This window comes from Cavia porcellus, unplaced genomic scaffold (assembly GCF_034190915.1).
Source record: "Cavia porcellus strain 051 isolate PalLab524CR breed Dunkin Hartley unplaced genomic scaffold, mCavPor4.1 scaffold_63, whole genome shotgun sequence".
NCBI classification, from domain to species: Eukaryota; Metazoa; Chordata; class Mammalia; order Rodentia; family Caviidae; genus Cavia; species Cavia porcellus.
In genome coordinates, this window is record NW_026947546.1 from 2,233,384 (window position 1) to 2,246,423 (window position 13,040).

Genomic DNA, 13,040 nt, shown 5'->3' on the forward strand with positions numbered 1-13,040 from the left:
TAACCCTAATCATAATACTGAGCCTAACACTAACCCCAAGCCTAACCCTAACCCTAAGTTCTAACTCTAACCCTAACCAGAACAGTAACCCTAGTCCATAACCCTAACATTAACCTTTACAATAACCCTAACCCTAACCGTAACACTAACCCCTAAGCCTGACCCTAACCTTATCCCTAATCCCTAAGCCTAGCTCTAACAATAACACTAACCCTAACCATAACTCTAAACATAACTGTAAACCTAACCCTAACCATAACCATATTATTATCACCTAACCCTAACCCTAACCAAAACCCGAAGCCTAAACCTAACCCTAAACATAATAGTAACCCTGAACCTATCAGTCTTCCGAAGCCTAACCCTGACCCTATCCCTAATCCTAACACTAACCCTAACACCTAACCCTAACCCTAACACCTAGCCCTAAGCCTAACCCTATCCCTAAGCGTAAACCTAATGCTAACCCTATCCCTAACCCTAACCCTATCAATAAACTAAACCCTAGCCCTAAAACTATCCCTAAACCTAATCCTAGAACTGAGCCTAACGCTAACTCTAACTGTAAACTTAACGCTAATCCATAACCTTAAACCTAACCCAAACCCTAAAACTCACTCTAACCCTATCCCTAATCCCTCACCCTAACCCTAACCCTATCCCAAACACTAACCCGGAAACTCTAACCCTAAACCTAACCCGAACCTTAATCCTAAACTTAAACCTAACCCTAACCCTAAACCTAACCATAACCCTAACTGTAACCCTAAGCCTAACCCTAACCCTAACACTAACACGAACACAAATTCATAACCCTAAACCTAACTCTAACCATAACCCTAATCCCTAACCCTTACGATAAGCCTAACCCTAACCCAAACCCTAAACCCTATCCCTAATCGCTAACCGTAACCATAACCATAACCCAACTACTAACACCAAAACCCTAATTCTAATCATAACACAAAACCTCACCGTAACCCTAACCCTAACACTAGCTCTAATCCTAACCTTCTAACTCTAAACCTAACCCTAATCCTAACCCGAACTCTAACACTAACACCTACCCCTAACCCTAACCCTAACACCTAACCCTAACCCTAAACCTATCCCTAACCGTAAACCTAATGCTAACCCTATCCCTAACCCTAAACCTATCAATAAACCGAACCCTAGCCCTAAAACTATCCCTATCACTAATCCTAGAACTGAGCCTAAAACTAACTCTAACTGTAAACCTAACCCTAATCCATAACCCTAACCCTAACCCTACCCCTAAACTCACTCTAACCCTATCCCTAATCCCTAACCCTAACCCTAACCCCAACCCAAACACTAACCCCGAAACCCTAACCCTAAATCTAATCCTAACATTAATCCTAACCTTCTAACCCTAACCCTAACCCTACACCTAACCCTAACGCTAAAACTAACCCTAACCCGAAACCCTAACCCTAACCCTAAACCTAACACTAACACCTAACCCTAACCATAAGCCTATCATTAAATCTAAACTTAATGCTAACCCTGTCCCTAACCCTAACCCAGAATATAAACCTAACCCTAAACCTAAAACTATCCCTAACCCTAATCATAATACTGAGCCTAACACTAACCCTAAGCCTAACCCTAACCCTAATTTCTAACTGTAACCCTAACCAGAACAGTAACCCTAGTCCATAACCCAAACATTAACCTTTACAATAACCCTAACCCTAACCGTAACACTAACCCCTAAGCCTGACCCTAACCTTATCCCTAATCCCTAAGCCTAGCTCTGACAATAACACTAACCCTAACCATAACCCTAAACATAACTGTAAACCTAACCCTAAACATAACCATATTCTTATCACCTAACCCATAACCCTAACCAAAACCCGAACCCTAAACCTAACCCTAAACATAATAGTAACCCTGAACCTATCAGTCTTCCGAAGCCTAACCTTGACCCTATTCCTAATTCTAACCCTAACCCTAACACCTAACCCTAACCCTAACACCTAACCCTAAACCTAACCCTATCCCTAAGCGTAAACCTAATGCTAACCCTATCCTTAACCCTAACCCTATCAATAAACTAAACCCTAGCCCTAAAACTATCCCTAAACCCAATCCTAGAACTGAGCCTAACGCTAACTCTAACTGTAAACTTAACGCTAATCCATAACCTTAACACTAACCCAAACCCTAAAACTCACTCTAACCCTATCCCTAATCCCTCACCCTAACACTAACCCTATCCCAAACACTAACCCGGAAACTCTAACCCTAAACCCAACCCGAACCTTAATCCTAAACTTAACCCTATCCCTAACCTTAAACCTAACCATAACCCTAACCATAACACTAAGCCTAACCCTAAACATAACACTAACACGAACGCAAATTCATAACCCTAAGCCTAACTCTAACCCTAACCCTAATCCCTAACCCTTACGATAAGCCTAACCCTAACCCAAAACCTAAACCCTATCCCTAATCGCTAACCGTAACCATAACCGCAACCCAAACACTAACACGAAAACCCTAATTCTAACCATAACACAAAACCTCACCGTAACCCTAACACTAACCCTAGCTCTAATCCTAACCTTCTAACTCTAAACCTAACCCTAATCCTAACCGGAACTCTAACACTATCACCTACCCATAACCCTAACCCTAACCCCTACACCTAACCCTAACCCTAACCCCTAACCCTATCCCTAACGGTAAACCTAATGCTAACCCTATACCTAACCCTAAACCTATCAATAAACCGAACCCTAGCCCTAAAACTATACCTAACCCTAATCCTAGAAATGAGCCTAAAACTAACTCTAACTGTAAACGTAACAGTAATCCATAACCCTAACCCTAACCCTACCCCTAAACTCACTCTAACACTGTCCCTAATTCCTAACTCTAACTCTAACCCTAACGCAAACAGTAACCCCAAAACCCTAACCCTAAACATAACCCTAACATTAATCCTAATCTTCTAACCCTAACATTAACCCTAGCCCTTACCCTAACGCTAAAACTAATCCTAACCCGAAACCCTAACCCTAACCAGAAGCCTAACACTAACACCTAACCCTAACCATAACCCTATCATTAAATCTAAACTTAATGCTAACCCTGTCCCTAACCCTAACCCAGAAAATAAACCTAACCCTAAACATAAAACTATCCCTAACCCTAATCATAATACTGAGCCTAACACTAACCCCAAGCCTAACCCTAACCCTAAGTTCTAACTCTAACCCTAACCAGAACAGTAACCCTAGTCCATAACCCTAACATTAGCCTTTACAATAACCCTAACCCTAACCGTAACACTAACCCCTAAGCCTGACCCTAACCTTATCCCTAATCCCTAAGCCTAGCTCTAACAATAACACTAACCCTAACCATAACCCTAAACATAACTGTAAACCTAACCCTAACCATAACCATATTATTATCACCTAACCCTAACCCTAACCAAAACCCGAAGCCTAAACCTAACCCTAAACATAATAGTAACCCTGAACCTATCAGTCTTCCGAAGACTAATCCTGACCCTATCCCTAATCCTAACACTAACCCTAACACCTAACCCTAACCCTAACACCTAACCCTAAGCCTAACCCTATCCCTAAGCGTAAACCTAATGCTAACCCTGTCCCTAACCCTAACCCAGACAATAAACCTAACCCTAAACATAAAACTATCCCTAACCCTAATCATAATACTGAGCCTAACACTAACCCCAAGCCTAACCCTAACCCTAAGTTCTAACTCTAACCCTAACCAGAACAGTAACCCTAGTCCATAACCCTAACATTAACCTTTACAATAACCCTAACCCTAACCGTAACACTAACCCCTAAGCCTGACCCTAACCTTATCCCTAATCCCTAAGCCTAGCTCTAACAATAACACTAACCCTAACCATAACTCTAAACATAACTGTAAACCTAACCCTAACCATAACCATATTATTATCACCTAAAACTAACCCTAACCAAAACCCGAACCCTAAACCTAACCCTAAACATAATAGTAACCCTGAACCTATCAGTCTTCCGAAGCCTAACCCTGACCCTATCCCTAATCCTAACACTAACCCTAACACCTAAGCCTAACCCTAACACCTAGCCCTAAGCCTAACCCTATCCCTAAGCTTAAACCTAATGCTAACCCTATCCCTAACCCTAAACCTATCAATAAACTAAACCCTAGCCCTAAAACTATCCCTAAACCTAATCCTAGAACTGAGCCTAACGCTAACTCTAACTGTAAACTTAACGCTAATCCATAACCTTAACCCTAACCCAAACCCTAAAACTCACTCTAACCCTATCCCTAATCCCTCACCCTAACCCTAACCCTATCCCAAACACTAACCCGGAAACTGTAACCCTAAACCTAACCCGAACCTTAATCCTAAACTTAAACCTAACCCTAACCCTAAACCTAACCATAACCCTAACTGTAACCCTAAGCCTAACCCTAACCCTAACACTAACACGAACACAAATTCATAACCCTAAACCTAACTCTAACCCTAACCCTAATCCCTAACCCTTACGATAAGCCTAACCCTAACCCAAACCCTAAACCCTATCCCTAATCGCTAACCGTAACCATAACCATAACCGAACTACTAACACCAAAACCCTAATTCTAATCATAACACAAAACCTCACCGTAACCCTAACCCTAACACTAGCTCTAATCCTAACCTTCTAACTCTAAACCTAACCCTAATCCTAACCCGAACTCTAACACTAACACCTACCCCTAACCCTAACCCTAACCCCTAACCCTAACCCTAAACCTATCCCTAACCGTAAACCTAATGCTAACCCTATCCCTAACCCTAAACCTATCAATAAACCGAACCCTAGCCCTAAAACTATCCCTATCACTAATCCTAGAACTGAGCCTAAAACTAACTCTAACTGTAAACCTAACCCTAATCCATAACCCTAACCCTAACCCTACCCCTAAACTCACTCTAAGCCTATCCCTAATCTCTAACCCTAACCCTAACCCCAACCCAAACACTAACCCCGAAACCCTAACCCTAAATCTAATCCTAACATTAATCCTAACCTTCTAACCCTAACCCTAACCCTACACCTAACCCTAACGCTAAAACTAACCCTAACCCGAAACCCTAACCCTAACCCTAAACCTAACACTAACACCTAACCCTAACCATAACCCTATCATTAAATCTAAACTTAATGCTAACCCTGTCCCTAACCCTAACCCAGAAAATAAACCTAACCCTAAACCTAAAACTATCCCTAACCCTAATCATAATACTGAGCCTAACACTAACCCTAAGCCTCACCCTAACACTAATTTCTAACTCTAACCCTAACCAGAACAGTAACCCTAGTCCATAACCCAAACATTAACCTTTACAATAACCCTAACCCTAACTGTAACACTAACCCCTAAGCCTGACCCTAACCTTATCCCTAATCCCTAAGCCTAGCTCTGACAATAACACTAACCCTAACCATAACCCTAAACATAACTGTAAACCTAAGCCTAAACATAACCATATTCTTATCACCTAACCCATAACCCTAACCAAAACCCGAACCCTAAACCTAACCCTAAACATAATAGTAACCCTGAACCTATCAGTCTTCCGAAGCCTAACCCTGACCCTATTCCTAATTCTAACCCTAACCCTAACACCTAACCCTAAACCTAACCCTATCCCTAAGCGTAAACCTAATGCTAACCCTATCCTTAACCCTAAACCTATCAATAAACTAAACCCTAGCCCTAAAACTATCCCTAAACCTAATCCTAGAACTGAGCCTAACGCTAACTCTAACTGTAAACTTAACGCTAATCCATAACCTTAACACTAACCCAAACCCTAAAACTCACTCTAACCCTATCCCTAATCCCTCACCCTAACACTAACCCTATCCCAAACACTAACCCGGAAACTCTAACCCTAAACCCAACCCGAACCTTAATCCTAAACTTAACCCTAACCCTAAACTTAAACCTAACCATAACCCTAACCATAACCCTAAGCCTAACCCTAACCATAACACTAACACGAACACAAATTCATAACCCTAAACCTAACTCTAACCCTAACCCTAATCCCTAACCCTTATGACAAGCCTAACCCTAACCCAAAACCTAAACCCTATCCCTAATTGCTAACCGTAACCATAACCATAACCCAACCACTAACACCAAAACCCTAATTCTAATCATAACACAAAACCTCACTGTAACCCTAACCCTAACACTAGCTCTAATCCTAACCTTCTAACTCTAAACCTAACCCTAATCCTAACCCGAACTCTAACACTAACACCTACCCATAACCCTAACACTAACCCCTACACCTAACCCTAACCCTAACCCCTAACACTATCCCTAATGGTAAACCTAATGCTAACCCTATACCTAAGCCTAAACCTATCAATAAACCGAACCCTAGCCCTAAAACTATACCTAACCCTAATCCTAGAAATGAGCCTAAAACTAACTCTAACTGTAAACGTAACAGTAATCCATAACCCTAACCTTAACCCTACCCCTAAACTCACTCTAACACTGTCCCTAATTCCTAACTCTAACTCTAACACTAACGCAAAGAGTAACACCAAAACCCTAACCCTAAACCTAACCCTAACATTAATCCTAATCTTCTAACCCTAACCCTAACCCTAGCCCTTACCCTAACGCTAAAACTAATCCTAACCCGAAACCCTAACCCTAACCAGAAGCCTAACACTAACACCTAACCCTAACCATAACCCTATCATTAAATCTAAACTTAATGCTAACCCTGTCCCTAACCCTAACCCAGACAATAAACCTAACCCTAAACCTAAAACTATCCCTAACCCTAATCATAATACTGAGCCTAACACTAACCCCAAGCCTAACCCTAACCCTAAGTTCTAACTCTAACCCTAACCAGAACAGTAACCCTAGTCCATAACCCTAACATTAACCTTTACAATAACCCTAACCCTAACCGTAACACTAACCCCTAAGCCTGACCCTAACCTTATCCCTAATCCCTAAGCCTAGCTCTAACAATAACACTAACCCTAACCATAACTCTAAACATAACTGTAAACCTAACCCTAACCATAACCATATTATTATCACCTAACCCTAACCCTAACCAAAACCCGAAGCCTAAACCTAACCCTAAACATAATAGTAACCCTGAACCTATCAGTCTTCCGAAGCCTAACCCTGACCCTATCCCTAATCCTAACACTAACCCTAACACCTAACCCTAACCCTAACACCTAGCCCTAAGCCTAGCCCTATCCCTAACCGTAAACCTAATGCTAACCCTATCCCTAACCCTAACACTATCAATCAACTAAACCCTAGCCCTAAAACTATCCCTAAACCTAATCCTAGAACTGAGCCTAACGGTAACTCTAACTGTAAACTTAACGCTAATCCATAACGTTAACCCTAACCCAAACCCTAAAACTCACTCTAACCCTATCCCTAATCCCTCACCCTAACCCTAAACCTATCCCAAACACTAACCCGGAAACTGTAACCCTAAACCTAACCCGAACCTTAATCCTAAACTTAAACCTAACCCTAACCCTAAACCTAACCATAACCCTAACCGTAACCCTAAGCCTAACCCTAACCCTAACACTAACACGAACACAAATTCATAACCCTAAACCTAACTCTAACCCTAACGCTAATCCCTAACCCTTACGATAAGCCTAACCCTAACCCAAACCCTAAACCCTATCCCTAATCGCTAACCGTAACCATAACCATAACCCAACTACTAACACCAAAACCCTAATTCTAATCATAACACAAACCTCACCGTAACCCTAACCCTAACACTAGCTCTAATCCTAACCTTCTAACTCTAAACCTAACCCTAATCCTAACCCGAACTCTAACACTAACACCTACCCCTAACCCTAACCCTAACACCTAACCCTAACCCTAAACCTATCCCTAACCGTAAACCTAATGCTAACCCTATCCCTAACCCTAAACCTATCAATAAACCGAACCCTAGCCCTAAAACTTTCCCTATCACTAATCCTAGAACTGAGCCTAAAACTAACTCTAACTGTAAACCTAACCCTAATCCATAACCATAACCCTAACCCTACCCCTAAACTCACTCTAACCCTATCCCTAATCCCTAACCCTAACCCTAACACCAACCCAAACACTAACCCCGAAACCCTAACCCTAAATCTAATCCTAACATTAATCCTAACCTTCTAACCCTAACCCTAACCCTACACCTAACCCTAACGCTAAAACTAACCCTAACCCGAAACCCTAACCCTAACCCTAAACCTAACACTAACACCTAACCCTAACCATAACCCTATCATTAAATCTAAACTTAATGCTAACCCTGTCCCTAACCCTAACCCAGAAAATAAACCTAACCCTAAACCTAAAACTATCCCTAACCCTAATCATAATACTGAGCCTAACACTAACCCTAAGCCTAACCCTAACACTAATTTCTAACTCTAACCCTAACCAGAACAGTAACCCTAGTCCATAACCCAAACATTAACCTTTACAATAACCCTAACCCTAACCGTAACACTAACCCCTAAGCCTGACCCTAACCTTATCCCTAATCCCTAAGCCTAGCTCTGACAATAACACTAACCCTAACCATAACCCTAAACATAACTGTAAACCTAAGCCTAAACATAACCATATTCTTATCACCTAACCCATAACCCTAACCAAAACCCGAACCCTAAACCTAACCCTAAACATAATAGTAACCCTGAACCTATCAGTCTTCCGAAGCCTAACCCTGACCCTATTCCTAATTCTAACCCTAACCCTAACACCTAACCCTAAACCTAACCCTATCCCTAAGCGTAAACCTAATGCTAACCCTATCCTTAACCCTAAACCTATCAATAAACTAAACCCTAGCCCTAAAACTATCCCTAAACCTAATCCTAGAACTGAGCCTAACGCTAACTCTAACTGTAAACTTAACGCTAATCCATAACCTTAACACTAACCCAAACCCTAAAACTCACTCTAACCCTATCCCTAATCCCTCACCCTAACACTAACCCTATCCCAAACACTAACCCGGAAACTCTAACCCTAAACCCAACCCGAACCTTAATCCTAAACTTAACCCTATCCCTAACCTTAAACCTAACCATAACCCTAACCATAACCCTAAGCCTAACCCTAACCATAACACTAACACGAACACAAATTCATAACCCTAAACCTAACTCTAACCCTAACCCTAATCCCTAACCCTTATGACAAGCCTAACCCTAACCCAAAACCTAAACCCTATCCCTAATCGCTAACCGTAACCATAACCATAACCCAACCACTAACACCAAAACCCTAATTCTAATCATAACACAAAACCTCACTGTAACCCTAACCCTAACACTAGCTCTAATCCTAACCTTCTAACTCTAAACCTAACACTAATCCTAACCCGAACTCTAACACTAACACCTACCCATAACCCTAACCCTAACCCCTACACCTAACCCTAACCCTAACCCCTAACCCTATCCCTAACGGTCAACCTAATGCTAACCCTATACCTAAGCCTAAACCTATCAATAAACCGAACCCTAGCCCTAAAACTGTACCTAACCCTAATCCTAGAAATGAGCCTAAAACTAACTCTAACTGTAAACGTAACAGTAATCCATAACCCTAACCCTAACCCTACCCCTAAACTCACTCTAACACTGTCCCTAATTCCTAACTCTAACTCTAACCCTAACGCAAAGAGTAACACCAAAACCCTAACCCTAAACCTAACCCTAACATTAATCCTAATCTTCTAACCTTAACCCTAACCCTAGCCCTTACCCTAACGCTAAAACTAATCCTAACCCGAAACCCTAACCCTAACCAGAAGCCTAACACTAACACCTAACCCTAACCATAACCCTATCATTAAATCTAAACTTAATGCTAACCCTGTCCCTAACCCTAACCCAGACAATAAACCTAACCCTAAACCTAAAACTATCCCTAACCCTAATCATAATACTGAGCCTAACACTAACCCCAAGCCTAACCCTAACCCTAAGTTCTAACTCTAACCCTAACCAGAACAGTAACCCTAGTCCATAACCCTAACATTAACCTTTACAATAACCCTAACCCTAACCGTAACACTAACCCCTAAGCCTGACCCTAACCTTATCCCTAATCCCTAAGCCTAGCTCTAACAATAACACTAACCCTAACCATAACTCTAAACATAACTGTAAACCTAACCCTAACCATAACCATATTATTATCACCTAACCCTAACCCTAACCAAAACCCGAACCCTAAACCTAACCCTAAACATAATAGTAACCCTGAACCTATCAGTCTTCCGAAGCCTAACCCTGACCCCATCCCTAATCCTAACACTAACCCTAACACCTAACCCTAACCCTAACACCTAGCCCTAAGCCTAACCCTATCCCTAAGCGTAAACCTAATGCTAACCCTATCCCTAACCCTAACCCTATCAATAAACTAAACCCTAGCCCTAAAACTATCCCTAAACCTAATCCTAGAACTGAGCCTAACGCTAACTCTAACTGTAAACTTAACGCTAATCCATAACCTTAACCGTAACCCAAATCCTAAAACTCACTCTAACCCTATCCCTAATCCCTCACCCTAACCCTAACCCTATCCCAAACACTAACCCGGAAACTGTAACCCTAAACCTAACCCGAACCTTAATCCTAAACTTAAACCTAACCCTAACCCTAAACCTAACCATAACCCTAACTGTAACCCTAAGCCTAACCCTAACCCTAACACTAACACGAACACAAATTCATAACCCTAAACCTAACTCTAACCATAAGCCTAATCCCTAACCCTTACGATAAGCCTAACCCTAACCCAAAACCTAAACCCTATCCCTAATCGCTAACCGTAACCATAACCATAACCCAACTACTAACACCAAAACCCTAATTCTAATCATAACACAAAACCTCACCGTAACCCTAACCCTAACACTAGCTCTAATCCTAACCTTCTAACTCTAAACCTAACCCTAATCCTAACCCGAACTCTAACACTAACACCTACCCCTAACCCTAACCCTAACACCTAACCCTAACCCTAAACCTATCCCTAACCGTAAACCTAATGCTAACCCTATCCCTAACCCTAAACCTATCAATAAACCGAACCCTAGCCCTAAAACTATCCCTATCACTAATCCTAGAACTGAGCCTAAAACTAACTCTAACTGTAAACCTAACCCTAATCCATAACCCTAACCCTAACCCTACCCCTAAACTCACTCTAACCCTATCCCTAATCCCTAACCCTAACCCTAACCCCAACCCAAACACTAACCCCGAAACCCTAACCCTAAATCTAATCCTAACATTAATCCTAACCTTCTAACCCTAACCCTAACCCTACACCTAACCCTAACGCTAAAACTAACCCTAACCCGAAACCCTAACCCTAACCCTAAACCTAACACTAACACCTAACCCTAACCATAACCCTATCATTAAATCTAAACTTAATGCTAACCCTGTCCCTAACCCTAACCCAGAATATAAACCTAACCCTAAACCTAAAACTATCCCTAACCCTAATCATAATACTGAGCCTAACACTAACCCTAAGCCTAACCCTAACCTAATTTCTAACTGTAACCCTAACCAGAACAGTAACCCTAGTCCATAACCCAAACATTAACCTTTACAATAACCCTAACCCTAACCGTAACACTAACCCCTAAGCCTGACCCTAACCTTATCCCTAATCCCTAAGCCTAGCTCTGACAATAACACTAACCCTAACCATAACCCTAAACATAACTGTAAACCTAACCCTAAACATAACCATATTCTTATCACCTAACCCATAACCCTAACCAAAACCCGAACCCTAAACCTAACCCTAAACATAATAGTAACCCTGAACCTATCAGTCTTCCGAAGCCTAACCCTGACCCTATTCCTAATTCTAACCCTAACCCTAACACCTAACCCTAACCCTAACACCTAACCCTAAACCTAACCCTATCCCTAAGCGTAAACCTAATGCTAACCCTATCCTTAACCCTAACCCTATCAATAAACTAAACCCTAGCCCTAAAACTATCCCTAAACCCAATCCTAGAACTGAGCCTAACGCTAACTCTAACTGTAAACTTAACGCTAATCCATAACCTTAACACTAACCCAAACCCTAAAACTCACTCTAACCCTATCCCTAATCCCTCACCCTAACACTAACCCTATCCCAAACACTAACCCGGAAACTCTAACCCTAAACCCAACCCGAACCTTAATCCTAAACTTAACCCTATCCCTAACCTTAAACCAAACCATAACCCTAACCATAACACTAAGCCTAACCCTAAACATAACACTAACACGAACACAAATTCATAACCCTAAGCCTAACTCTAACCCTAACCCTAATCCCTAACCCTTACGATAAGACTAACCCTAACCCAAAACCTAAACCCTATCCCTAATCGCTAACCGTAACCATAACCACAACCCAAACACTAACACGAAAACCCTAATTCTAACCATAACACAAAACCTCACCGTAACCCTAACCCTAACCCTAGCTCTAATCCTAACCTTCTAACTCTAAACCTAACCCTAATCCTAACCGGAACTCTAACACTATCACCTACCCATAACCCTAACCCTAACCCCTACACCTAACCCTAACCCTAACCCCTAACCCTATCCCTAACGGTAAACCTAATGCTAACCCTATACCTAACCCTAAACCTATCAATAAACCGAACCTTAGCCCTAAAACTATACCTAACCCTAATCCTAGAAATGAGCCTAAAACTAACTCTAACTGTAAACGTAACAGTAATCCATAACCCTAACCCTAACCCTACCCCTAAACTCACTCTAACACTGTCCCTATTTCCTAACTCTAACTCTAACCCTAACGCAAACAGTAACCCCAAAACCCTAACCCTAAACATAACCCTAACATTAATCCTAATCTTCTAACCCTAACATTAACCCTAGCCCTTACCCTAACGCTAA